The sequence below is a fragment of the Schistocerca gregaria genome, chromosome 1 (genome assembly GCF_023897955.1).
Source record: "Schistocerca gregaria isolate iqSchGreg1 chromosome 1, iqSchGreg1.2, whole genome shotgun sequence".
Lineage (NCBI taxonomy): Eukaryota > Metazoa > Arthropoda > Insecta > Orthoptera > Acrididae > Schistocerca > Schistocerca gregaria.
The window spans coordinates 196,524,022-196,548,781 of record NC_064920.1 but is presented as its reverse complement, the minus strand read 5'-3'; the positions used below and the strand labels follow the sequence as shown (position 1 = coordinate 196,548,781).

Sequence of the window (24,760 nt, the reverse complement as noted above, 5' to 3'; positions counted from 1 at the left end):
TGCTTGAAGATGAAGCTTTAGATTTTCGGTATCGATAGCGAATAGACAAAAACCGATAATAAGAGATGAATGAAAGAAACAATTCTCTAGAATAAAAGATAACAGATAAGGGTGTTAGTTAGATGTTGTAGACATTTACAGATGAGAGGATTAGGACAAGGCAGGAAGAAGTGCTGGGTGGTAGAAAATCAAGACTGGTGACGTACATGCAAGAAAATACATTGTGGGATATTCAGTGTGACGTCACTTGTGTTACTTAAATACCAGTTGTGATCAGTTTCAATTTGCGTCACCAGAGCGACAAACCCAGCAATCAGTATGTCAAAACCTAGGGATCAATATTACAAACAATTTTCAAGTTCTATAGCACTGGACTACATATCTGAAAGCTCTAAAAAATACGAGATGGTGACTAAGAGACCCTGTGTTAGCAGCCGCTTTAGTCTCGAAGTTTATGATTTAATTCAGTTTTATCCATATCTTCCAGCTGTAAACATGACTGTATTCAATACATAGGAAGTGTGAATAAAAACGCCTTCATTCATAATTTTTTCGTGTTTTATTAAATTACAGGTTGCGTTTCGGGCTTTGAGGGTCGACCGTCAGGTGCAAATCGTCTAACATGTGAATTATATTTGCTCTTGAGTGAGGTGGAATGCGTGTTCCTGTTATGAGAAAGATAGATGCTAGGTTTTGTATTTCGTGAATCAAATGGGGGAGATAGCGAGAAACAGAGGAAAAACAGAGAAAAATTTACCAAACAAAGACGAAAATTTTTAACCTTTTGAGGTCATCATACGCTGGTTTGTTCGTTGCAAACCTATTCAATTAACAATGTAACAATTGCATTCTCCGCTAATCATAGGTCAGGACACTTATTAGTCCACAGCATAAAAAAGAGGTTATCAAAAATACAGGAGCAGTGGAGTGTTTAAAGTAACATGCCAAAGAGGCCCTACCGAATGTGTAGGTAAACAGACTGAAATTTCTAAACCCGTTTCCAAGACAATTAATGCTTTTCAGACACAACCACTTTGATAAAATCAGTTATTGCCCAGCATATGCTAAAAACCAAACATGATATCAAAACGGTAGAAAACAGTTTGGTGATGCTACACCATGAAGCCAAGGTTAAGACCTTATATCGCTTAGAACAACTAGAAATATACGTACACAAAATCAAAAAGCCTGAATCAATGCCGGCCGGTGTGGCCGGGCGGTTCTAGGCGCTACAGTCTGGAACCACGCGACCACTACGGTCGCAGGTTCGAATTCTGCCTCGGGCATGGATGTGTGTGATGTCCTTAGACTAGTTAGGTTTAAGTAGTTCTAAGTTCTAGGGAACTGATGAACTCGGCAGTTAAGTCCCATAGTGCCTAGAGCCATTTGAACCATTTGAACCTGAATCTATGTCAAATGAACAATAATATTTCACTAGCCATAGTTTAAACTCTTATTTTAAATTTATTCCTTGCATAGGTCAACTTCTTGATACTCAGACCTCTGACCATGTCTCTGACACTAAGTGATAACTTCGTCTTCGATCATAACACGTTGTAGTACAGTACAGTACAGTACAAGAGTGAAGTATTTGAAAAACACTGAAATGTGTAAACGAATGTGCGTCTTGAGTGACGTGATGTACGGCAATATAAGGAATAAACCAACGTTTACAAGGTCAAAAATTTTCGTCCTTGTTTGTACGGTAAGCTTTTTCACTGTTTCTCGCCTTTTTTTCGCATATTGATTCACGAAATGCAAAACGTAACATTTAACTTTCTCATAACAGAAAAATGCATTTCAAATCACTCAAGAGTAAATGTAAATTATGTGTTAGACTATTTGTATCTGAAGATTGACCGAAAGGAACCGAAATACATCGTGTGAGTGAAGGCATTTTTATTCATACACCCTCTTACGATTTAATGTCTTTATTGTTCGAAAGAAATCTTACATTTTAGTTCCCTGTACGTAAGGAAATGATATCATCTAGACCATTTGTTGTTAGCCATTAGTGAGGCGTTTTTCTTTGAAAGTTAGCTACGAGATAGAGTGGGAGGCAGCTTACCTTGGAGGTGCGTTGCCCTAGCTCAGCATGACGAGCTGTTGCCTTTCTCGATGGAATTCTGCGGTTTTCTGCGAACATACAAACAGAAGACATGTCGTCAAAACACGATGAAGTGACTTGCTAGGTCTAAACATGCTCGGCGTCCGCGTAATCTCTGCGCCCTGTTAAATGATATAATATCCGAAAGCGAGCTACGTACGTCGCTAACGGCTGTGGACAGTAGCCAGAGGTTACTGTCTACAGCGGTACGTGGCAGGTTTTCTCCCTTCAAAATACAACATCTGCGTGGCTCTTGTTTGTTGATACCTGAGAGAACTGACAGATACAACTAATGAAATATTATGATACCCTTAGAGAGTTTAACGATTCAAACAGATACAAAGACTCCTATTATTTCTTAAATCGTTGTTCTTGTGCTGTTTGAAACTGTATCTGTGTTAGACGTATTTTATTCCCAAAAAAAAAAAACATAACGTTAAATGGACATGTACACCTCACCTCCTATAGTTTCCTATTCCCTCTCTCTCTGTCTCTCCCTCTTCCCCTCTCCCTCTCTTTCTCTCTCTCTCTCTCTCTCTCTCTCTCTCTCTCTCACACACACACACACACACACACACACTCGTGCGCGCAAACATAGACACACGCACTGAAATTTTTCAAAACGTGGCAGACTTAATTCTTAAGCAATCATCGAATCAGGAGTCTACAAGCACGGGTTTTCTAATCCATAAAATAGCCGTTTCATTATTTCTACAGTTATATCATCTTTGTCAGTTTTTAAATAAAGGTTCTTATAATTTATACGTTTATAAAGAATGTAAGTACATCCCACGTGTACCGAACATACACCTTTTCCTTCAACAAATGCTACGTGACTACACAATGAAAAAAAATGTAATATTTGGTTGCAAAAGTTTGTCTATGCTCATTCATTAAACTGCTGCAGCTGCTGGAACCTTCGCTGATCGTTCTTGAAAGCTGTTTTCATAGGTTGTGCTGTTAGAATATTCATATATTGATTGTAATGTCACTGACTAGCCATCTGAGATATTAAAAATGTCACGTACATTTAAGCAATGACTGTTTATTATACTTTTCGTGATGACGTTACCTTGTAGACTGAGAAATCATTACTCTCTCTCTCTCTCTCTCTCTCTCTCTTTGATTTCTTATAGGCGAGGGAGGAGCGGAAGGGATTCAGTCTTGCGACTGTTTTCGTTCTGATCGCCACTTTTTCCTCTCCTACAATGTTTCCAAACCAGAATATCACCTACACTCAAAGTTCCCAATTATTTCTTGCGTATATTCCAAACTCGTCTTCCCTTACAATTTTTGGCCTCTAAGTCTCCACCTAGTACCGTGGAAATTACTTCCTGATGACTTAACTCCCATCCTATCGCTTGTTCTGTTTATTGTTTTCTACATAATCCTTCCTTCACCGATTCTGTGGTGGAGCACCTCATTTCGTATGTTTAAGAAATCAGGCTGGTGTGTATTTAGAAACTGAGAAACGCGCAGTCTAAGAGTGAAATGGATGAGAACGCCATAGGAGAGATGCAGCATCTCTGGACAGAAAGAAAAGAACCTACAAGGCGGATACGCGAACATGGCCCTAATGAAGAGTATGTAACCGCCTGGGAGAATGGGGTAATTGAAGACAGGTATAATCTGTGTCATTAATATCATAAGTTGTGTATTCAATTAACAGCCGCTGTTTCCTTATATTCAGAAGTTATTTTAAGCTTCCATCCAAGGAGAGTGTCGTTTGATCATTTCCATTCAAGGTGTTTCTTCGGATGCTGTATGGATACCTTCGTCCTGGAGCTGGACCGCCGTCACGTTTCCAGGAACTCCAGCGGACTTCCCCACCGTCCGGCCCTGACAGCCTGTCTTCCACCAATCAGCCTATTTTCCTCGCTGCTGCCACTCGACGCCCAGTTAAACGCTGCTTGTCTGCTCCACCACGGACTAACGCGCCGCCTCCTTTTCTGCTTGAGTTCCGTAAGGAGCCAGAAGATAAAGTTGGCTGTTCATGTGCGCCTCGAAATTTCTGTTGTCATCAGTGAGAACAAATATTACCAGACAACGACGAGCCGGTGGTCAAAATATGACAAAGTTAGTTACATATTCGGGTCATGAACGACGAGGGAAATGTAGGAATCTCCTATTGCTATCTTGGACAAGGTCCCAGCAGATGTAATTTGAGGTTCATTTCGTCCGAGTTTTTACGAAGGGTCCACAGCGTATATTTGTTTTTTGACTGCATCCCTAGCAGAGGTCGCTAATGCGCGCACGTGCGATGGCGCTCAACATGGAAGTAGCCGCTACGGAATTCACTTGTTGGCTGACCGCGATGGCCGAGCGGTTCTAGGCGCTACAGTCTGGAACCGCGCGACCGCTACTGTCGCAGGTTCGAATCCTGCCGCGGGCATGGATGTGTGTGGTGTTAGTTCTAAGTTCTAGGCGACTGATGACCTCAGAAGTTAAGTCGCATAGTGCTGAGAGGAATTTGAACCATTTTTGTAACCTACTTCTCTACACCGCCGTCACTCGGACTTAGACATTTACCGCAGCACGGTACTAACCTTCAAATGTGTGAAACCTTATGTGACTTAACTGCTAAGGTCATCAGTTCGTAAGCTTACCCACTACCTAACCTAAATTATCCTAAGGACAAACACACACACCCATGCCCGAGGGAGGACTCGAGCCTCCGCCGGGACCAGTACCAACTTTCCCGTACCCTCGTCATAGAAGGCAGCCACTTGAGTTTACCGCCGGTCTGCAGTTCGTTGTTTGTGCCAAAATGTTGTCCTCATAGCTAGCATTTCAGGTGAGCAATGACATGAAAATCAGAGGGAGCCAAGTCAGAGCTGTATGGTTGATCATCTAACACTTATAATCGAAAACGCTGTAGGAGCGTCTTTGTTGCAGTTGCCCTTCGTTAGACGGTTTTGTTGAGTCGCCGGGTCCACTCGCTGAACAAGATCATCGGTTGACGCTCGCTTCCTTCCCTGACCGCCTGCGTCGTGAAAGACCGTACGTCGAGCTTCAAGTTCCTGCGCTATTGGTTCAAATGGTTCTGAGCACTATGGGACTTAACTTCTGAGGTCATCAGTCCGCTAGAACTTAGAACAAGGACATCACACACATCCATGCCCGAGACAGGTTTCGAACCTGCGACCGTAGCGGTCGCGCGGTTCCAGGCTGCAGCGCCTAGAACCGCTCGGCCACCCCGGCGGCACATTCTGAGTCTTGCCGTATGCCTTAGAGACCTGGGTAGGTCCTGCACTATTGCCGCGTTTTGGTGTCACTAATGATAGTTACGCTATATGGGCTCCATGAAACCCAGGTGGAATCACTCAGCAGTCCGCAGCTCGTGGTCGTGCGGTAGCGTTCTCGCTTCCCACGCCCGGGTTCCCGGGTTCGATTCCCGGCGGGGTCAGGGATTTTCTCTGCCTCGTGATGGCTGGGTGTTGTGTGATGTCCTTAGGTTACTTAGGTTTAAGTAGTTCTAAGTTCTAGGGGACTGATGACCATAGATGTTAGGTCCCATAGTGCTCAGAGCCATTTTTTGAATCACTCAGCACGAAGAAGTCGAATAACAGCATGCACTTCATGCCTAGTGGAAGACTCTGTTGCTCTAAGCATCTTTACGTAACCCACCGGATACACAAAATTGTCTGTGAGACATAGGAAAGTCAGTAAACTGTGGTTGAAGTGAGGGTGTGCTCATTGCATTGCAAAAACGAAATTTTGGGTCCTTTCCGCTAGGATGAGTGTTGCGGACAGGGGAGACAGATGTAGGCGAGGCTGTGGCGTAGGACGCGGCAGGAGGGCGAGCCTCCGCGGGCTAATTCTGTGTTGTTGACCAGTGAGTCACAAGAATGCCGGAGCGGAGCCAAGCGGCCGCCCCGGGTTTTGCAAGCTGTGGCCGCAGCAGCAGCAGCAGCAGCGGCAGCGGGGAAAGCAGCGCCCGCAAATAGACGCGCGGGGGTGGCGGGCGCCGGCGTCGCCGTTTTAGGAGGTTGGCGGCCCCCGTCAACAATGGCCAGCTGCACCCCCGAAGTCAAGTTCAGGTCGAGGCCGCCGGGCTCCGAGGCTGCGCCCGTGCTTTGCGGAGGGCAGCGCCGCAGCTCGATGGCTAAGTAACCAGAAAGTATGACGAAAAACGTCACTTCCGTCCCCAGGTACCGGCGGACTCATTGGAACCGACCAACCGCCGTGTCATCCACCGCCAGTGGCATCTCTGGATGCGGCGTGGAGGAGCACACTGCTCCCACGGCCGTTGTCAGTTTTCGTGAGCTGGAACCGCTCCTACTCAGTCAGGTAGCTCTTCAATTGACATTAGAAGGCTAAACGCACCACGTTCTAGTTCTCACATCACAGAAAAATCTCCGCCAGCACCGGGAATCGAAGCCAGGTCATCCGTATAGCAACCAGCCACGCTGACCACAGGGCTATGGAGGCGACAGTGTGAAATTTAGTACACAGGTCACCTCTGGCAGCAAGAACTGCTCTAATTTTGCTGGAGTACAGGCGAAGAGAGTTTTGATGTGCAGAGACTCATTCCATGCCAGAGTCCATCGATCGAAGTGGCCTGTGAGTGTAACTCATTACACCGGATACGCTGTGAGCAGTTGTCGACTATACTGTGTTACGGATGCAGTATTTTGCTGAGTCAGGAGACTATACCGAACACAACTTGTGATCAAATCCTAGTAAAAGTGCCAGAACCACCATTATCATGTATTTGATCGTTCCCCTCCTTTTCTCGCGCCCGCATGAAGTTCTGACTGCTTACAGCGCCATTTTTTCACCTGGTGGCAGAAAGTGGAACTATTGTTTTTTCAGCATACTCCGCGACTGTCCCTTTTATGGAGGGAAATGCCTATGATGTTTCAGCGTCCTACGATGTCCACACCGCGCATTGCAACACTTGGAACACCACCACCTGCATATAAATGATGTGACAAACAGTATGAGCAGCACTCTGGAGCTGTTTACCAATGACTCTGTGTTGTATGGAAAAAAAGTCGACGTCGAGTGACTGTAGGATACAATATTACTTAGAAAAAATGTTTATTTGATGTGATAAATGGCGGCTACCGCTAAATGCAGAAAAACGTAAGTTAAGCAGACGATCAGGAAGTATAATTCCATCATGCTAGAATACAGCATTACTAGTCTGCTACCTGACACAGACACGTCGGTTACATGGAAAGGCGAAACGCTACAAAGCTATATTAAATGGAAGAGGCACATAAGGAAGGTAGCAGGGAAAGCGATTGGCCAACTTCTACTCATTGGGTGCATTCCAGAAAGGAGTAACTCGTCTGTAAAGGGGAGTGCATAGAGAAGATTAGTGTGACTCATTCTTGAGTATTCCTCAAGTGTTTGGCATACCAACCAGGTTAGATGAAAGAAAGATATCGAAGCAATTCAGAGGGGTGTTGCTAGGTTTCTTACCGGTAGGTTTGGTCAACAGATGAGTATTACAGAGATACTTCGTGAACTCAAATGGGCCTTCTTGGAGGGTAGATGACGGTTCTTTTCGAGCAACGCTATTGCGAAAAATTAGAGAACCGGCATTTGAAGTTGACTGCGTTATTGTAGGCAACCGCAAACGTTTTTCCATTGATCGTCGTGTCTCACAGTGGAAAAAAAAAGTAATAAGAGTTATGGCGATTACTTTTGAAATGATGAACAGTTTACACACTTTTTTCCATTTGTTGCGTTTACATTTGACTGCCATTTATACAACAATATTTTTCCAAATGTAAATTACATTTCATGGAAATTTATTGTTCACTAAAAAGGAAACTATTATGTTATTAAAACATACTCATAATTTCGTAAAAGCTCAACATATACTGTCCTTCACATGCGGTATATTTTAGAATCCCAAAATTTCTGTTTTGCAACTTCGTAAAATAACTGACCATTATTTTAAATCACGAAAACTGACAACTGAGTTGTGTGCTGACCAGACACCTCTTCACACCGCATCCGACGACGCCATTGCGGAGGATGACATGGCGGTTGGTCGGTGGCGATGGGTTCGGTCAGATCCTGAAGACAACTGGATGTTAACTGGCTGCTTTGTCAGTCTATGGTAACAGCAGTTTGGAAAGACGTGGTCATCACATTGCTTTCCCAATCGTAGTCATCTATACGATCTTGGAGCAGCTGCTTCTAAGCAGCCCTTCAAGCCATCTTACAAAACGACTTGGACCGAGAGAAAAAAAAATCATGCAGTAGTCGGTATCGAACAGGATCTTTCGCAGAGCAATCCGACAGCTTGACCCTACAACTATGGACGCTTACGGCTATGCGCTTCACCTGTCGTTGATATAAGCATCATTTCCTCACGTTTAAATTAACCATTTACGCAAAAACGCGAAATATTGCCTACAGCATCTGAAAGGGTTTAATGGGAATTGTCAAACGTATACAGTACCTGTCAACTTTGCTACATGTCTGTCGTGTGAAAAGACTGGAGTAAACAACAATTGTATATAAACCATATATTTGATAAGGAAATGTGACCACCAATTCAAGTTGACTACTTGTGGAACGAAGATATGGACAATGGCTGGAGAACTGCAAATGACAGACGCACATTGCCTGGGATGTCGCCCTGGAATCGGACCACACATCTGCCAAACGTCAGGCGCAAAACGGGAACTAGTTCCGCAGAGGCTTTCAGAACGGGACAGTAGCAGCAACAACGCGGTTTTCGTATAACATGATGCTCCGTCGTCGCGAAGCGCAGTAGGTGCCAGCATACGTTTACAATGTTTCCGCGCTGGCACGGGCGGCAGAAATAGCACAACGGGAGCGACCATGGTGCTGTGTTCACACCAGTGATGCGGCGACATTTGGCAATGGGAGGCAGTGCCCCCGCCAGCTCCGGCTGCAGACGTGCGGAATGTTGGCAGCACTGGGGGCGGCCAAGGTGACCTCGCGTGCCAACAGGTGGCTCTGTCTGCCACCACTATGTTATCTCTGGGCGGACTACGAAACACGTGCCCGCCACGATTGCACGCGGAAAGTCGCCAGGGACAAACGATAATCAGTAAGGCAACAGTCTTCAGCAGAACACTGGAAATGGCGAGGGGTTTCACGTTTTTCGTTTTGCGCTGGTTCGGAACCAAATACACTCTTGCCTCAAAGGTCTCAGGATCGAGTCCCGGCTCGAATGCGACAGACGGCTTTTAAAATGTAATGTTGCTATGTCTGGCTTTGAAATGCATATGAGATGTAGAGTGTTTTTTCTCCTTTTGGGTGGTCAGTCTCCTGAGTAGTTCGGTGCGGCCCGCCACGAATTCCTCTCTTGTGTTAACCTCTTCACCTCAGAGTAGCACTTGCAACCGACGTCCTCAGTTGTTTACTGTATGTATTCCACTCTGTGTCTGCCTCTATAGTTTTTGCCCACTACAGTTCCCTCTAGTACCATGGAAGTCATTCCCTCATGTCTTAACAGATATCCTATCATTCTGTCACTTCTCCTTGTCAGTGTTTTCCACATATTCCTGTTCTGCGCAGAACCGCCTCATTTATTTCCTTATCGGTCCACCTAATTTCCAACATTCGAGAGTGCAAATGAAAATCACAGACAATTAAGATAAGAAAACGTTATGCATTATGGGCTGTGCTTAATTTCTAAAACTTCAAGTGTCGGAATGCACCTTTTTAACCATACAATACCCCTCTCCAGTCAACCATGAAAATCAGAAGTTTCGATTTTTGAAAGTTTGTGATGAAACTAACAATGATAAATTATTTTTTACACAAGACTGTCGACATCAAGATTACCGATACGTGTCTCGACCCTGTCCATAAATCGAATGTCTCCCATTGTGACGTTCACTGCTGCCGGCACAATGGCAAATTACAGTTACGTTGTGATTTAATAGCTTGAAGTGTTTTACGTAAATCTTCGATGCCGACTTGTTCTAGTTCAAAAAATTCCCTGGAAGGTGCAGGAACGCCGTCCCACCGCATTCCGGCCGAAATTAAGCCCCGATCAAGGGCATCTGAAAAAGGCAGAGATTTTTAACGGATGTAACGCTTCTATGATCGAGAAAGAAAGAACACTCTCCCATTTTTCAGGCATCATAAGTGAGAAACTAATAAGCAAACTCAGTAAGTTACTCAATGTGACTGCAGTAGTTAACACAGAAACTGTTTTTTGTTCGAACAAAATAAAGTTGTTACATATATCTGGGTACTGATGTTAGACACCGGAGAGCGGAGAGAAGTCCAACTCATCCCAAAGGTTATTTATTGGGTTCAAGTCGGGGCTCTTGGAAGGGCAGTCAATTTCAGGAATGTTATTGTCCACAAACCATTGACTCATAGATGCTACTTTGCGGCTAGGTACATTATCGTGCTTATACGTAGAATCATCGTCTCCGGACTCTCTCTTCACTGAGAGCAGCACACAGTGCTGTCAAATGTGTTCACATCCTTTCGCATTCAGTGTTTTCAGAAGCGCACTGAGGGTATCACACCCTAACCACGGAATACACACCCGTATTGTAACAGCACCTCCCCTGTACTTCGCTCCACAAGATGGCAGGTAACGTTCACCAGGCGTTCACCGAACACAAACCCTTCCATTGGATTGCCACATCCTGTATTGCGATTCATCACTACAGACCACTCATTTCGTCATCCACTGTCCGATGGCGTCGCTCTTTTACACTACCTCAAGCGTCGCTTAGCAATGCTTACAGAAATATATGGCTTACGTGGAACTGCTCGACAACAGTACCCCATCCGTGGTTTAACTGTGGTTGTTTCGATTTCCACTTCAAGAAATATCACCGAATGTCGACTAGGGAAGCTGCAGATCGCTTGAAATGTACCTGATGGATATTTTGTAAGTATGTATTAAACTGGGGACCTAGAAACGACAGAGTGGTTACAACCCCACAACAGGCCACAGTAGTCTACCCACCCCTCCGCCGCCCCACAGCGAACCCAGGGTTATTGTGCGGTTCGGTCCCCCCCCCCTCCTCCCCCCGCTTCCCCCGGGAAAAAAATGGTTCAAATGGCTCTGAGCAATATGGGTCTTAACATCTATGGTCATCAGTCCCCTAGACCTTAGAACTACTTAAACCTACCTAACCCAAGGCCATCACACGACACCCAGTCATCACGAGGCAGATAATATCCCTGACCCTGCCGGGAATCGAACTAGGGGGAACCCGGACGCGGGAAGCGAGAACGCTACCGCACGACCACGAGCTGCGGACTGACGAGTGTAACCCCAGATGTTTGCGTGGTGGAATAATTATGGTGTACGCGTACGTGGAAACGGTGTTTGCGCATCAATAGCCGACACAGTGTAACTGAGGCGGAATAAGGGGAACCAGACCGCATTCGCCGAGGCAGATGGAAAACCGCCTTGAAAACCATCCACAGGCTGGCCGCCACACCGGATCTCGACAGTAATCCGTCGGGCAGATTCGTGCTGGGGACCGGCACGCCTTCCCGCTCGGGAAGAGCTTTTTTTTATCTACTTTCGTTCGATGCTGTTCGTTGGATTTGCTCGGGGAGGACGTCCCTAAACGCCAGTTCAAGTTCATCGACCATCCACTTTTTTTTTTATGCGCAGGGCTGCTAACCCTACGACCTAACACGCTGAGCTACCGTGCCGGCAGGCCGCATTAGACCGCACGTCTAGCCTTGCGCGTGATGGAAATGTTACTGAGGTAACGTCCGATGTCTAGTCCATGTTCAAAGTCTCTGAGCACCCATGACCGTCCCATTCTCCTCTTACCGCTCCTCTACTGACAAGAAAAACTCCCTGCCTTCTTTTACACTGGTGGGTCACCTCTCGTGACATCTAGTGATCAATTCTGCATTACGTAGGGGTGTTGGATACTTCTGATGAGATAGTCTACCTCCATTACAGGCGACTGTATAGCTTAACGTGGTGCGCGCCAGCTTGCGAGATAGGGAGATGAATCATCACCAGATCGAATCCGCGTAGTAGTTAGTTGGTGTGGTATACCGGCCAGTCTTGGGCTATTTATCGGTGGTTTCACACGCTCATGTAGGAAATACAGCACTGGTCCCCAGTCAAATGGGAAAAACCTGCTGGTTAAAACCGATCATTGTTTTTAACTAATAACCAGATAGAAACACAATTATCAATTAGCCCATAGCAGCAGTGCTAAAAATTTTTGTTTTTAAATAAACCTTTTTTTAAAAAAGGTCTAATTTTTGGTATAATTTGTATTGGTTTGAAAAACTGCGTTATTATGGAAGAGTGGGAAAAGCGATCAACGCTGCTGTAGTAACAGTGCCGAAAGGAACGAGCAACAAACACACAGCATAAGAATTGGTACAACGTTGCTGAGAAAATAATGCCCTGCTGCCGTGCGTGTGTACATACAATGTACAACCCTTGTCCCCATCTGGTCATACGGTGCGTTCCCGCTCTTGTCGCTGACATCTGTTGTGTTGCAAAATGGCCCCAACTTTAGTTTGGAAATATTTTTACAAGGTGACGCAGCGATGAAGTACAGTGCTTCTTTTGCTTTAAAAGATTAGCGATTTGGGAACCATTTTTATGGAGTAATGAAAGAAGAAGAAAATTATGGTAGGATGGTTTGTGGGGGTTGAAGGGACCAGACTATAAAGGCCATCGGTCGTAAAGAAATTATGGTAACAGTAATAAATGACAAACATAACAGCAATTTGGCGATAGTGTGCAATAAAAATAGAAAGTAGCTAATCTGCTGCATGTGTCTACACAATATGCCTTTATCTGCTTGTATCCCTGAAAACGGACCAATTTAACACGAAAAACAATAGTTCTTCAATCTCAGATTTCACCAGTGAGCACTAACTGTTCGCAATCCCCAAATGGTGGCTCGATCGCAAATTACAACATGATGTCTGAGCAGAGTTTCAAAAAATTACAATCAGTAGGACAATACTGGTAATCTTCTGTAGTATTCAACCACTTGCAGCTCTTCGAGAAAAGCAGCGCGCGATGGAGGGACTAAGTTTTCTTTTATTTGGCTATGTAATGTAATACGTTGATTGTATGTATCTTGCAACTGCCAGAGTCATTGTTTTTCAATCTTTGTTCGATTTCTACATTTTTTCAGGTGTGCCGCATGGGAGTGTCGTAGGACTGTTGCTATTCGCATTATATATAAATGACCTTGTGGATAACATCGGAAGTTCACTGAGGTTTTTTGCGGATGATGCTGTGGTATATCGAGAGGTTGTAACAATGCAAAATTGTACTGAAATGCAGGAGGATCTGCAACGAATTGACGCATGGTGCAGGGAATGGCAATTGAATCTCAATGTAGACAAGTGTAATGTGCCGCGAATACATAGAAAGAAATATCCTTTATTATTTAACTAGAATATAGCAGGTCAGCAACTGGAATCAGTTAATTCCATAAATTATCTGGAAGTAGGGATTAGGAGTGATTTAAAATGGATATAAAGTTGATCGTCGGTAAAGCAGATGCCAGACTGAGATTCATTGGAAGAGTCCTAAGGGAATGCAATCCGAAAACAAAGGAAGTAGTTTACAGTACACTTGTTGACCCACTGCTTGAATATTGCTCACCAGTGTGGGATCCGTGCTAGATAGGGTTGATAGAGGAGATAGAGAAGATCCAACGGAAAGCAGCACGCTTAGTTACAGGATCATTTGGTAATCGCGAAAGCGTTACGGAGATGATAGATAAACTCCAGTGGAAGACTTTGCAGGAGAGACACTCAGTAGCTCGGTACGGGCTTTTGTTGATGTTTCGAGAATATTGCTCCGTCCTACGTATATCTCACGAAGAGACCATGAGGATAAAATCAGAGAGATTAGAGCCCACAGAGAGGTATACCGACAATCTTTCTTTTCACGGACAATACGAGACTGGAATAGAAGGGAGAACCGATAGAGGTACTCAAAGTACCCTCCGTCACACACCGCCAGGTGGCTTGCGGAGTATGGATGTAGGTGTAGATGTAGAAATAACAGGAATAAAAAAAAAGACAATTGGTTATTATGGAAACTGCTTATTTTGAGAGCATTTAAAAAGCGTTTTTTTTTTTTTTTGAAAAAGAAAAAACTGACATGATTTACAGACGTGCCTCGTGTAACTTCTTAAGTGACGACTGTAGCGAAAAGAAATTTAAAAACAAATTAATTTGTTAAATCAAGAAATTAGCAGACCCCGTACGCCAGGATACACTCTAGGAAAGAGAGAGATACATCCGTCAAACACAATCCTTTTTTGTTGAATGCCTCGGCAGGCAACAATGGTAGAAGCACTGCTTTGGCAGCAACATTCTCCTACCCTTGTGCTCGGCATCGAGGTGTGAGCGTCCGTTGACCTATACGTACGCGCTTTATTTCGGGCGCACAGAGGTATAGTTAATGAGGTCGACTAACTGCTCTATGGCCGCGGGGTGTGCGGCGCTGCTAGAGCGCTATTTCGGACGCGCTGTAATCGCTGGCCTTAGGGTGGGTTCCCCTCCGATAATAGCCGCCGCGACGGGGGTGCGGGCCCTGCGCAGCGCTGCGCGTGCCACTGTGACGTAGGTCAGTCGTATTGATCGCCGCCTCTGACGTCATAGCCGCCGCAGAGCACTTGCTCCCCGGGCGAAGCGAAATCTGCCGCCGCCCGCTGTTTACGCAGATATTTTCGCCCTGCAGCGCCGCGCCCGGCCAGGGAGGACTTTTCGCTGAACCGATACTACGCCCCCCCCCCTCCCCACCGCTTCGGGGAACGGACCGGGCGTAGACAGGCTGGGTGCGTCGCAGTGAATTTCGCAGGTGGAGGCGGCGATGAATGAGAGTGAAAGCGGAAGCGGAGAAGAGGCGCGGCTCCGCTGACGACCTTTGTCGCGTGTCGGGGCGCGGCCGGTTCGCCGACTCGGCACTGACTGGTTTCACCTCTCCCCTCGCCGTCTCGCTTTCTGAACCCTCTCACCGGCAATACGCCAAAACGTTCGTGAGGCAGTTTTCAGCGGTGAAAGAAGTACTACGGTTAGTAAAAAATTGTAATCATCACCTTTTTTTCAAAAAAAAAAAAATAGAAAGAAAAAAGAGAAAAAACCGACAAGTGCGAGTGCGACTCAAGATATGACGGTTTCGTTCGAACTTAACTTTGTACATAGATAATAATAATAATAATGTACTGGAGAATGATGAATACAAATTATACTGGAACAGAACCATTATAACAGATAAAAGAACACCACATAACAAACCTGACATCATACTCAACAACAAAAAGGCACAAATTAACACAACTAATCGAAATATCCATACCCAATACAACAAATATACAGAAGAAAAAAGGAGAAAAAATTGAAAAATACGTCCAACTGGCTGAGGAAGTCAAGGACATGTGGCATCAGGATAAAGTTGACATTATACCAATCATACAATCAACTACAGGAGTCATACCACACAGTATCCACCAATACATCAACGCAATACAGCTACATCCAAATGCATATATACAACTACAGAAAACTGTAATTATTCATACATGTTCAATTACCCCAAAGTTCCTAAATGCAATGTACCATGTACTGTACAGTTAAAAGGAAGTCACGCTTGATCAAGGTCCGCGTCACTTTCCATTTTTAACCAGACATAACGTCTGAGAACGGACAGAAATAATAATAATAACTCATATGGCTTAATGGTCTGATGCGTATCTTACTTATTTTGTTTTGTATTTTTAATTTTTTAAATTATTTTTCATTTTTATTGTTTTTTTTAATTTTCTTCCACAGATTTTATTCAATTACGCATACACGCAAATATATGAAAAATAGCCACAAAGACTTCGTATAGTGCACAAAATAAAAAAGAAACATAAATACGATACAGAATAAAATATTAGAAACTGTGCGAAGTATGTGATAATAATCTGCGTAATTAGGTTGTGTTACGTAGATGTATGAGATGGGCGGAATACCCTCAGACTTCTACAAGAATATAATAATTCCAATTCCAAAGAAAGCAGGTGTTGCCAGATGTGAAAATTACCGAACTATCAGTTTAATGAGTCACAACTGCAAAACATTAACGCGAATTATTTACAGACGAATGGAAAAACTGGTAGAAGCCGACCTCGGGGAAGATCAGTTTGGATTCCGTAAAAATGCTGGAACACGTGAGGCAATACTGACCTTACGCCTTATCTTAGAAGAAAGATTAACGAAAGGCAAACCTACGCTTCTAGCATTTGTAGACTTAGAGAAAGCTTTTGACAATGCTGACTGGAATACTCTCTTTCAAATTCTGAAGGTGGCAGGGGTACAATACAGGGAGGGAAAGGCTATTTACAATTTGTACAGGAACCGGATGGCAGTTATAAGAATCGAGGAACATGAAAGGGAAGCGGTGGTTGGGAAGGGAGAGAGACAGGGTTGTAGCCTTTCCCCGATGCTATTCAGTCTGTACATTGAGCAAGCAGTATAGGAAACAAAGGAAAAGTTCGGAGTAGGCATTAAAATCTATGGAGAAGAAATAAAAACTTTGAGGTTCGCCGATGACATTGTAATTCTGTCAGAGACAGCAAAGGACTTGGAAGAGCAGCTTAACGGAATGGACAGTGTCTTGAAAGGAGGATATAAGATGAACATCAATAAAGGCAAAACAAGGATAATGGAATGTAGTCGTATTAAGTCGGGTGACGCTGAGGGAATTAGATTAGGAAATGAGACACTTAAAGCAGTAAAGGTGTTTTGCTATTTCGGGAGCAAAATAACTGATGATGGTCGAAGTAGAGATGATATAAAATGTAGACTGGCAATGGCAAGGAAGCGTTTCTGAAGAAGAGGAATTTGTTAACGTCGAGTATAGATTTAAGTGTCAGGAAGTCATTTCTGAAACTATTTGTACGGAGTGTAGCCATGTATGGAAGTAAAACATGGACGATAAATAGTTTTGGACAAGAAGAGAATAGAAGCTTTCGAAATGTGGTGCTACAGAAGAATGCTGAAGATTAGATAGGTAGATCACATAGCTAATGAGGACTTATTGAAGAGAATTGCGGAGAAGAGGAGCTTGTGGCACAACTTGACTAGAAGAAGGGATCGGTTGGTAGGACATGTTCTGAGACATAAAGGGCTCACCAATTTAGTATTGGAGGGCAGCGTGGAGGGTAAAAATCGTAGAGGGAGACCAAGAGATGAACACACTAAGCAGATTCAGAAGGATGTAGGCTGCAGTAGGTACTGGGAGATGAAGAAGCTTGCACAGGATACAGTAGCATGGAAAGCTGCATCAAACCAGTCTCAGGACTGAAGACCACAACAACAACGTAGATTAACTTACGATACGACTATATTACATTGCCGCCGGACGGTAGCCGCGCCATCTAGGGCGTCTTTCCACGGTTCGCGGTTTTCATACTAATCTGTTACAGCGTTCCCGACATGGTTTCCGTTAGAACGGCGACCAACATATCAGTTTTTCTGTCTATAGTCGCTCTTCTATTTAGTCTACTGGCTATCGGATTTGCTACCAAGTATCGCCATCAGGCCATCCTCTGACGCTTCGTGCTGTTGTTAAAGCTGCTTCCGTAAGTAGTTTTTACTATATATACGGTATTTCAAAGTTATGAGGAACCACTATTGTTAGACAAAATGTTCACTGACGCTTCCGGGCGATGCAGCGCGTCGTTTTATTGACTGCGCCCGCCCTACGACGACGATACTTAACCGAACTAGCAGGGTGTACTAAATAGGCGTGCATGCTACCTACGTCAGTACAGTGATAGGGTAGTTTTCAGTAAATAAACCTTTATAATGAGTCTCTCTAAGCGGAGAAAAGTATTTTATAGTCTCCTCCTACCGCGGAGCAGATGACTAGCTTATGGCAACACATATTGCTGTGTGCCTATGCCCTGACGCCTCTCAAGGGTAAATCAGTTATTAAAAGACGCCTAACATCGCCGGGAAGAGTAGGAGAACAAAACAAAAAATGGTTCAAATGGCTCTGAGCATTTGGGACTTAACTGCTGTGGTCATCAGTCCCCTAGAACTTAGAACTACTTAAACCTAACTAAGCTAAGGACGTCACACACATCCATTCCCGAGGCAGGAATCAAACGTGCGACTGTAGCGGTCGCGCGGTTCCAGACTGTAGCGCCTAGAACTGCTCGGCCACTCCGGCCGTCAGTAGGCGAACATTTTGTCTAAAAGGCGTTCCCATGACGTGAACTGTCACTCCTAGTTATTCGTCGCGAAGACTTTGAAACAACCTACATAGGACACACCTATTTAGGTAAGCAAGCTTCAGAATTTCGCGCCACGGTGTGGTCTGCTACGGAAACCGATAACCATTAGGCAAAATAAAAGTGTGATTACAGACGGCAGTAAGAAAAAATTCTCTTTTGATTGGACTGAGGTCTTACTAGCAACTAGAACACATCATAACGTTGAAAAGTTTTCGTACTTATAAGTAGTTTCGGGCATACCCGAATGGTGTGTTAGAGGACCATTACTGTTCACTATATGACCTATGCATTGATTATGAAGTTTATTCTACACTTAAACAGACGGAAAGACGTGGTATTGTTTGATATCGCAGGTGCTGAACACTTACTGAGACCAGTCATATTCATTAAATATCTGGGAGCATGTGTACGGAACGAGTTAAAGGGGAATAACCACATCAAACTAGTCGCCAAAAAGATAGATGCCAGACTGCGATTCACTGTCAGACCCCCTCAACATCTGTAGTCCATCCACGATGATGATAGCATAAAAAACCTTCTTCCGATCTGTACTTGAGTAGCCGTGCGGAGTGGCCGAGCGGTTTGAGGCGCCATGTCACGGACTATGCGGCCGCTCCCGCCGGAGGTTCGAGTCCTCTCTCGGGCATGAGCGAGAGTGTTGTTCTTAGCATAAGTTAGTTTAAGTAGTGTATAAGTCTAAGGACCTTTGACGTCAGCAGTTTGGTCCCTTAGGAATTCACACACAGTTGACCATTTTTCTACTCGAGTATTTCGTTCTGCCCGGCACATTTACCACTCATCACTTACAGAGGAAATAAGATTCAAAGAAGAGCTATGCGTTGTACCACTAGTTCGTGTAGTTATCGAGAAAACGTCAGGCTGCCAGAGAGGCACTATACATCACGGAAAATTTTAGTGTCAAAATTACGAGAGGGCATGTTCCTAGAAGAGTAATTGGAGGTACTACTTCCTCGTACATATATCCTACGAAGAGACCATGAAGTGGATGACGTCAGAAGCTCGATGAAAATGTTCGAGGTCGGCGGCGTAGTTTATAGGGAAGTGGCAACACAACAATCAGACTTTGATTTCATAAGGAAGCTTGCCAAAAGCTGTTTTTCCTGGGTGCCTTTCCCGACTAGAACGAGGAAGGGGGAAGTGGCAGATGAAGTATTCTCCGTTACATACAACAGACTAGCTTCTAGAGTGTAGCTGTAGACGTGGACCTAGTGAGATCTGGCGTCAGATCCCCGTCTCTGTCGGGCCGAATACGGCGCAGCGAAAATGAGTTGGCGCCAGCCGGAGGCGAGAGCGGGCTGCGTAGGCGTGGGCGTGGCCACTGCGGCGTGGGCGGCGGGGGTGGCAGCAGCTCGATCGACCCGCGGCCTACCAACTGGTCCAGCACCCCCGCGGCCAACTGGGTCACAGCCGCCTGCCTCACACCTCGCCGCCAGCCAAACGCCCCAGCTAAGCCCGCCTGCTCCACTACTTGCATCCAATCGACCTCTGTAGCCGAGGTCTCTGACCCACGCCTCTACTGCTACGCGCCTGTTGGAGGTAGCTGGTTCGAATCCAGGTGCCTGGTTACAAGGCTTATGGTAAACATCTTGAGTAGAAGTATTTGTTAGCAGCAATAATGGGACTACCACATACAGTCAATATTAGGGAAAGAGAATGGAAGACTTAAGTTTGAAAAGAAACTATATGGTTCCAGAGACCTTTTCAAGTCTCAATTATTTCTGATGTGTATATGCAGACTGAAGTGACGAGTGGAAATTTGTACCAAGGTTAGAATTTGAACTCGGGTCTCCTGCTAAGTAGGCAGATGCACTAACCTCTATGTCACCCCACTATGCCCTGGCACACGGAGCGAGGAGGCGCAATGGTTAGCACACTGTACTCGCATTCGGGAGGACGACGGTTCAAACTCGCCTCCGGCCATCCTGATTTTTCCGTAATTTCCTAAATCACTTCAGGCAAATGCTGGGACGGTTCCTTCGAAAGGGCACGGCCGATTTTCTTCCCTATCCTTCCCTAATTCGCGCTTGTGCTCCGTCTCTAAGACTTTGTTGTCGACGGGACATTAAACATTAATCTTTTCCTCCTCTATGATCCCCTCATTTCGTTCGATGCTTAGGTGCTATTCCAAAGTACTTAGAGAGCCTCTGTAAGGCTGTTCGAATTTTGGGGAATAGCAAGTGGACTGAAGCGCGCCTGGGAATTTGGATTTAGGAGGGAGGCATGCTACGACATGTGCAAAGCCACTGTCCAAGGTTGGCGTAGTGGTTAGTTCAAAATGGTTCAGATGGCTCTGAGCACTATGGGACTTAACATCTATGGTCATCAGTCTCCTAGAACTAAGAACTACTTAAACCTAACTAACCTAAGGACATCACACACATCCATGCCCGAGGCAGGATTCGAACCTGCGACCGCAGCGGTCACGCGGTTCCAGACTGAAGCGCCTAGAACCGCACGGCCACACCGGCCGGCTGTAGTGGTTAGTGCATCTGCCTAGTGAGCAAGAGGCCTGGGTGCAAATGTACCCCTTGCTAAAAATTTTCATTCTCCATTTCAGTTCTCATATGTGCATCAATGACTTAAATTTTCTGTGAGCATTTCGGACAAGTAAAGAACTGTCGATGTTGTCGTGTGTATGGAGTGTACACAGAATAAATAGAAGTCCACGGTATTTAGTTCAATACACGTATGTGGTACCTATTCTATGTGCGCCAGTGTTTGGATGTCTCCATCCGTTTTTACGCATAGGTTCCTGAAGATGACGCTAATGAAATTCCGAAACTGGTTGCTGTAATAATTGCTGAAATAACAAATATTTTTGGATGAATTACGGCTCATGGTATCATTTTTCTACGAGTTACTGGTTATCTGCAGTCCCGCTTTCACATCTATACGATGGATGTACAAAAGCAACATATACAATGTGCTCCCAAATTATCCTACACATTCCTAGGAATTGAAGACTGCGCTGGGTAGATGAAAATCAGAGCATAAATCCATGTCCACAGACAGAACATCTCCGCTACAGAAACGAACGTGAGAAGGTGTTTTCGTTGCTGGGTGAAAGATAAATATCTACTATGACTGCTTATTACTACGTTTATCGAGAACTAAGTAATGAGGTAACAATGCCGGGTGCTAATGCACTCGCGAGAAGTGCACTATTTAGGAATCACAGTACAGTTATTCAGTGCCACTTATTCCACTGATCGTCCGCATCTCGTTCTACTTCAGCAACAAATCGTACGGTCCTACAGAACGGGGTGTATACCTACATCAGAACCGCTGTAAATCTTTACGCGATTACCCACAGTTCAACGTGAACCACGTTGCAACTCTAATTTTTTACATGCACAAAGCACTAACAGTTGTTTGAATCACGTAAAGTGGCAGGGAAAAATCCTCGGACCGACCGCAGCTCGTGCCAAAATCAGGCCTGTGAAGTTACGCCACATTTACAGCAAATTACGATTTTTTTTTAAATTTTGCACAACAGTCTTTCGTGAGACACCTTCTTTCTCATTCTATCATTAGTGTAGTACTCCTGCACTGCTCAAGTCATGGACTACAGTGGAAGCAACATGATACCAAGATGAATGTGAGTTTTCCATATTGTCTCCGGACCTTGATATTTAGATTTTTGTGCGGCCGCCTCGGTAGTCTGGTGGTTAACGTTCTTGGGTAGTGGCGATGAGATCCCGGGTGCGATTAGTAACTGCCTCATATTATTCTGCTGTGGAAGGTCTGAGACGGGGTGCATTCAGCCGGCCGCGCGGGATTAGCCGAGCGGTCTGTGGCGCTGCTGCCATGGACTGTGCGGCTGATCCCGGCGGAGGTTCGAGTCCTCCCTCGGACGTGTGTGTGTGTGTGTGTGTGTGTGTGTGTGTGTGTGTGTGTGTGTGTGTGTGTGTGTGTGTGTGCTTAGGATAATTTAGGTTAAGTAGTGTGTAAGCTTAGGGATTGGTGACCTTAGCAGTTAAGTCCCATATGATTTCACACACATTTGAACATTTTTGCATTCAGCCTCGTGAGGCCAAACGAAGAGCTGCTTGATTAACTGACAGGAAAGGTTTTCTGTATGATTCTGTTACGAGTGATTCTTCTGTTATACTGCCCAACACCGTGTAGTATGTCATTCACATCCCACGCTGACATTGATCAACTACTACTGTTAACATTGCTACATTTCAAACAGAAGCCAACCTGGTTACGAGTTAGACCCCGAAACTCTGTTAGCTATTCACGGAGACCTGGCTGTCAGATCGTGTGGATTAGTGCGAAGTACCGAGGTCTCATCGCTCGTCCGGAGGCCCTTACTTCGGAACGTAACTGCCCATGCTTCCCCTACTGGCGTGCAAGGTAAAATAGGGAGCTTTGATAGTCGATGTGAGGGGGGGGGGGGAGGAGAGGGCTATGTAGGGGAGGGGGAGACGGTAGGGCCTGAGGACAGCTGAGGACAAGACGCGTGCTCACCGCATGTCGCAGCGTATGAGTGTGCCACGTTTTGCTGAGGTGAGATGGAGCCGATCTCGCGCATGGAGCTGACTCGGAGTTGTCAGCAAAGAGTTGCGCATGCGGGCAGAGGACAGATAAGTCGCGCGGCGCGTTGGCCAACCGCACGCGCGGCCGCCCTTGACACGGTGGCACACTCACGCTGCGACATGCGGTGCACACGCGTCTTGTCCTCAGCTGTCCTCTGGCCCTGCCCTCCCCCTCCCCTACGTAGCCCTCTCCTCCTCCCCCCCCCCCCTTATATCGACTATCAAAGTGCCCCATTTTACCTTGCACTCCAGTAGGTGAAGCATGGGCAGTTACGTTCCGAAGAAAGGGCCGCCGGACAAGCGATGGGACCTCGTTACTTCGCACTAATCCACGCGTGTAAACTATCTTATCGCCGTCGTGCGCTGGGGCACACGGCTTATTAAAGCCTGTTTTTCAAGAGCGACGTTCAGAATCGACCATTCGTGTTGTGCACGCGTCACATGCCTGCGTGTTAGCAGGCACCACACTGAAAGTTTTTGTATGGAAGTGAAACATGGACGATAAATAGTTTGGGCAAGAAGAGAATACAAGCTTTCGAAATGTGGGGCTACAGAAGAATGCTGAAGATTAGATGGTAGATCACATAACTAATGAGGGGGTATTGAATAGAGTTGGGGAGAAGAGGAGTTTGTGGCACAACTTCACAAGAAGAAGGGACTAGTTGGTAGGACACGTTCTGAGGCATCAAGGGATCACAAATTTAGCAATGGAGGGCAGCGTGGAGGGTAAAAATCGTAGAGGGAGACCAAGAGATGAATACAGTAAGCAGATTCAGAAGGATGCAGGCTGCAGTAGGTACTGGGAGATGAAGAAGCTTGCACAGGATAGAGTAACATGGAGAGCTGCATCAAACCAGTCTCAGGACTGAAGACCACAACAACAGCAACCCACGTCGCGAGTGGGTCAATAACGTCAATGATGACTCGTGCCGAGTGTAGAGTTCTGAAGTCCAGAAGTAGCTGAATACTGTGTTTACACAAGAAATGGTGCGCTGTCGTCGATTGCTAACACCGAAATTCAGCCAGTTCTCGCTGCACTTATAGTAATGATTTTTGCATCATCTTTACCTTCGTTTTATTGATATCTTTGTTTCGGTGACACATTGCAAAGATAAGGACTTGTTTACTTTTTCTTCCAGAGAACTCCTGTGAAGTTTGGGAAGTATGCGAGAGGAACTGGCAGTAGAGCCGTAAGGTGGAAGTGCATATGGTGGCCGGATAGCACCGTCGTTAGAGCATTATCCATGGAAGACAAGGTTCCAGGTTCGAGACTCGCTCCGACACAGTTTCAATCTGCCAGGAAGAGTTTGGAATTTTCTTCTTTTAAGTTCTCTCACTCTGAGCCGCGAAGGGCGATCTGTGATAACAGATCAGAGAAGATAAACTTCTTTACCAAGATCGCTAATAATAACCTTTATTCGCGTTAAGCGGTTTCGGCCGGCCGTTGTGGCCGAGCGGTTATAGCCGCTACAGTCTGGAACCGCGTGACCACTACGGCGCAGGTTCGAATCCTGCCTGGGGTATGGATGAATGTTATGTCCTTAGATTAGTTAGTACAATGGGACAATATCAGATCCGTCGGCCGGCTGATTCAATCTCTACCATCCGAAGCGACGAATCTGATCCTGCGAGATCCTCACAGTGTTTGATTTTGCGTTGTCGTCCAAGATTTGATTCGTACCGGATAACGGAATGCACTCCCATTGATAACCACATTGGTGGTACAGTCCGACTGCCATTGTGATGTGTACTCCCAATAACCTGGGGCTCGCTGGTGTGCTATGGGGGTGAATTCTTTACTTCACCTGGCATAATACCATCGCCCTTTTCGAAAACAATGACGAAACTTATTTTAGGAATGTCACTCGTATATGGCGTGCTGACAGGCAATGCCT

At 45.4% G+C, this 24,760-nt stretch overlaps 1 protein-coding gene across 1 annotated transcript in view; it reads right to left on the bottom strand.

Annotated features, from left to right (window-relative positions):
- The window catches only part of LOC126336536 (protein Tob1-like), a 143,009-nt gene that overhangs the window by 66,669 nt on the left and 51,580 nt on the right, over positions 1-24,760 (bottom strand). Inside the window, exon 2 of the mRNA XM_050000354.1 lies at positions 2,069-2,136. The gene's annotated coding sequence lies outside the window, so the exon portion shown is untranslated. The remainder of the gene's footprint in view (positions 1-2,068; positions 2,137-24,760) is intronic.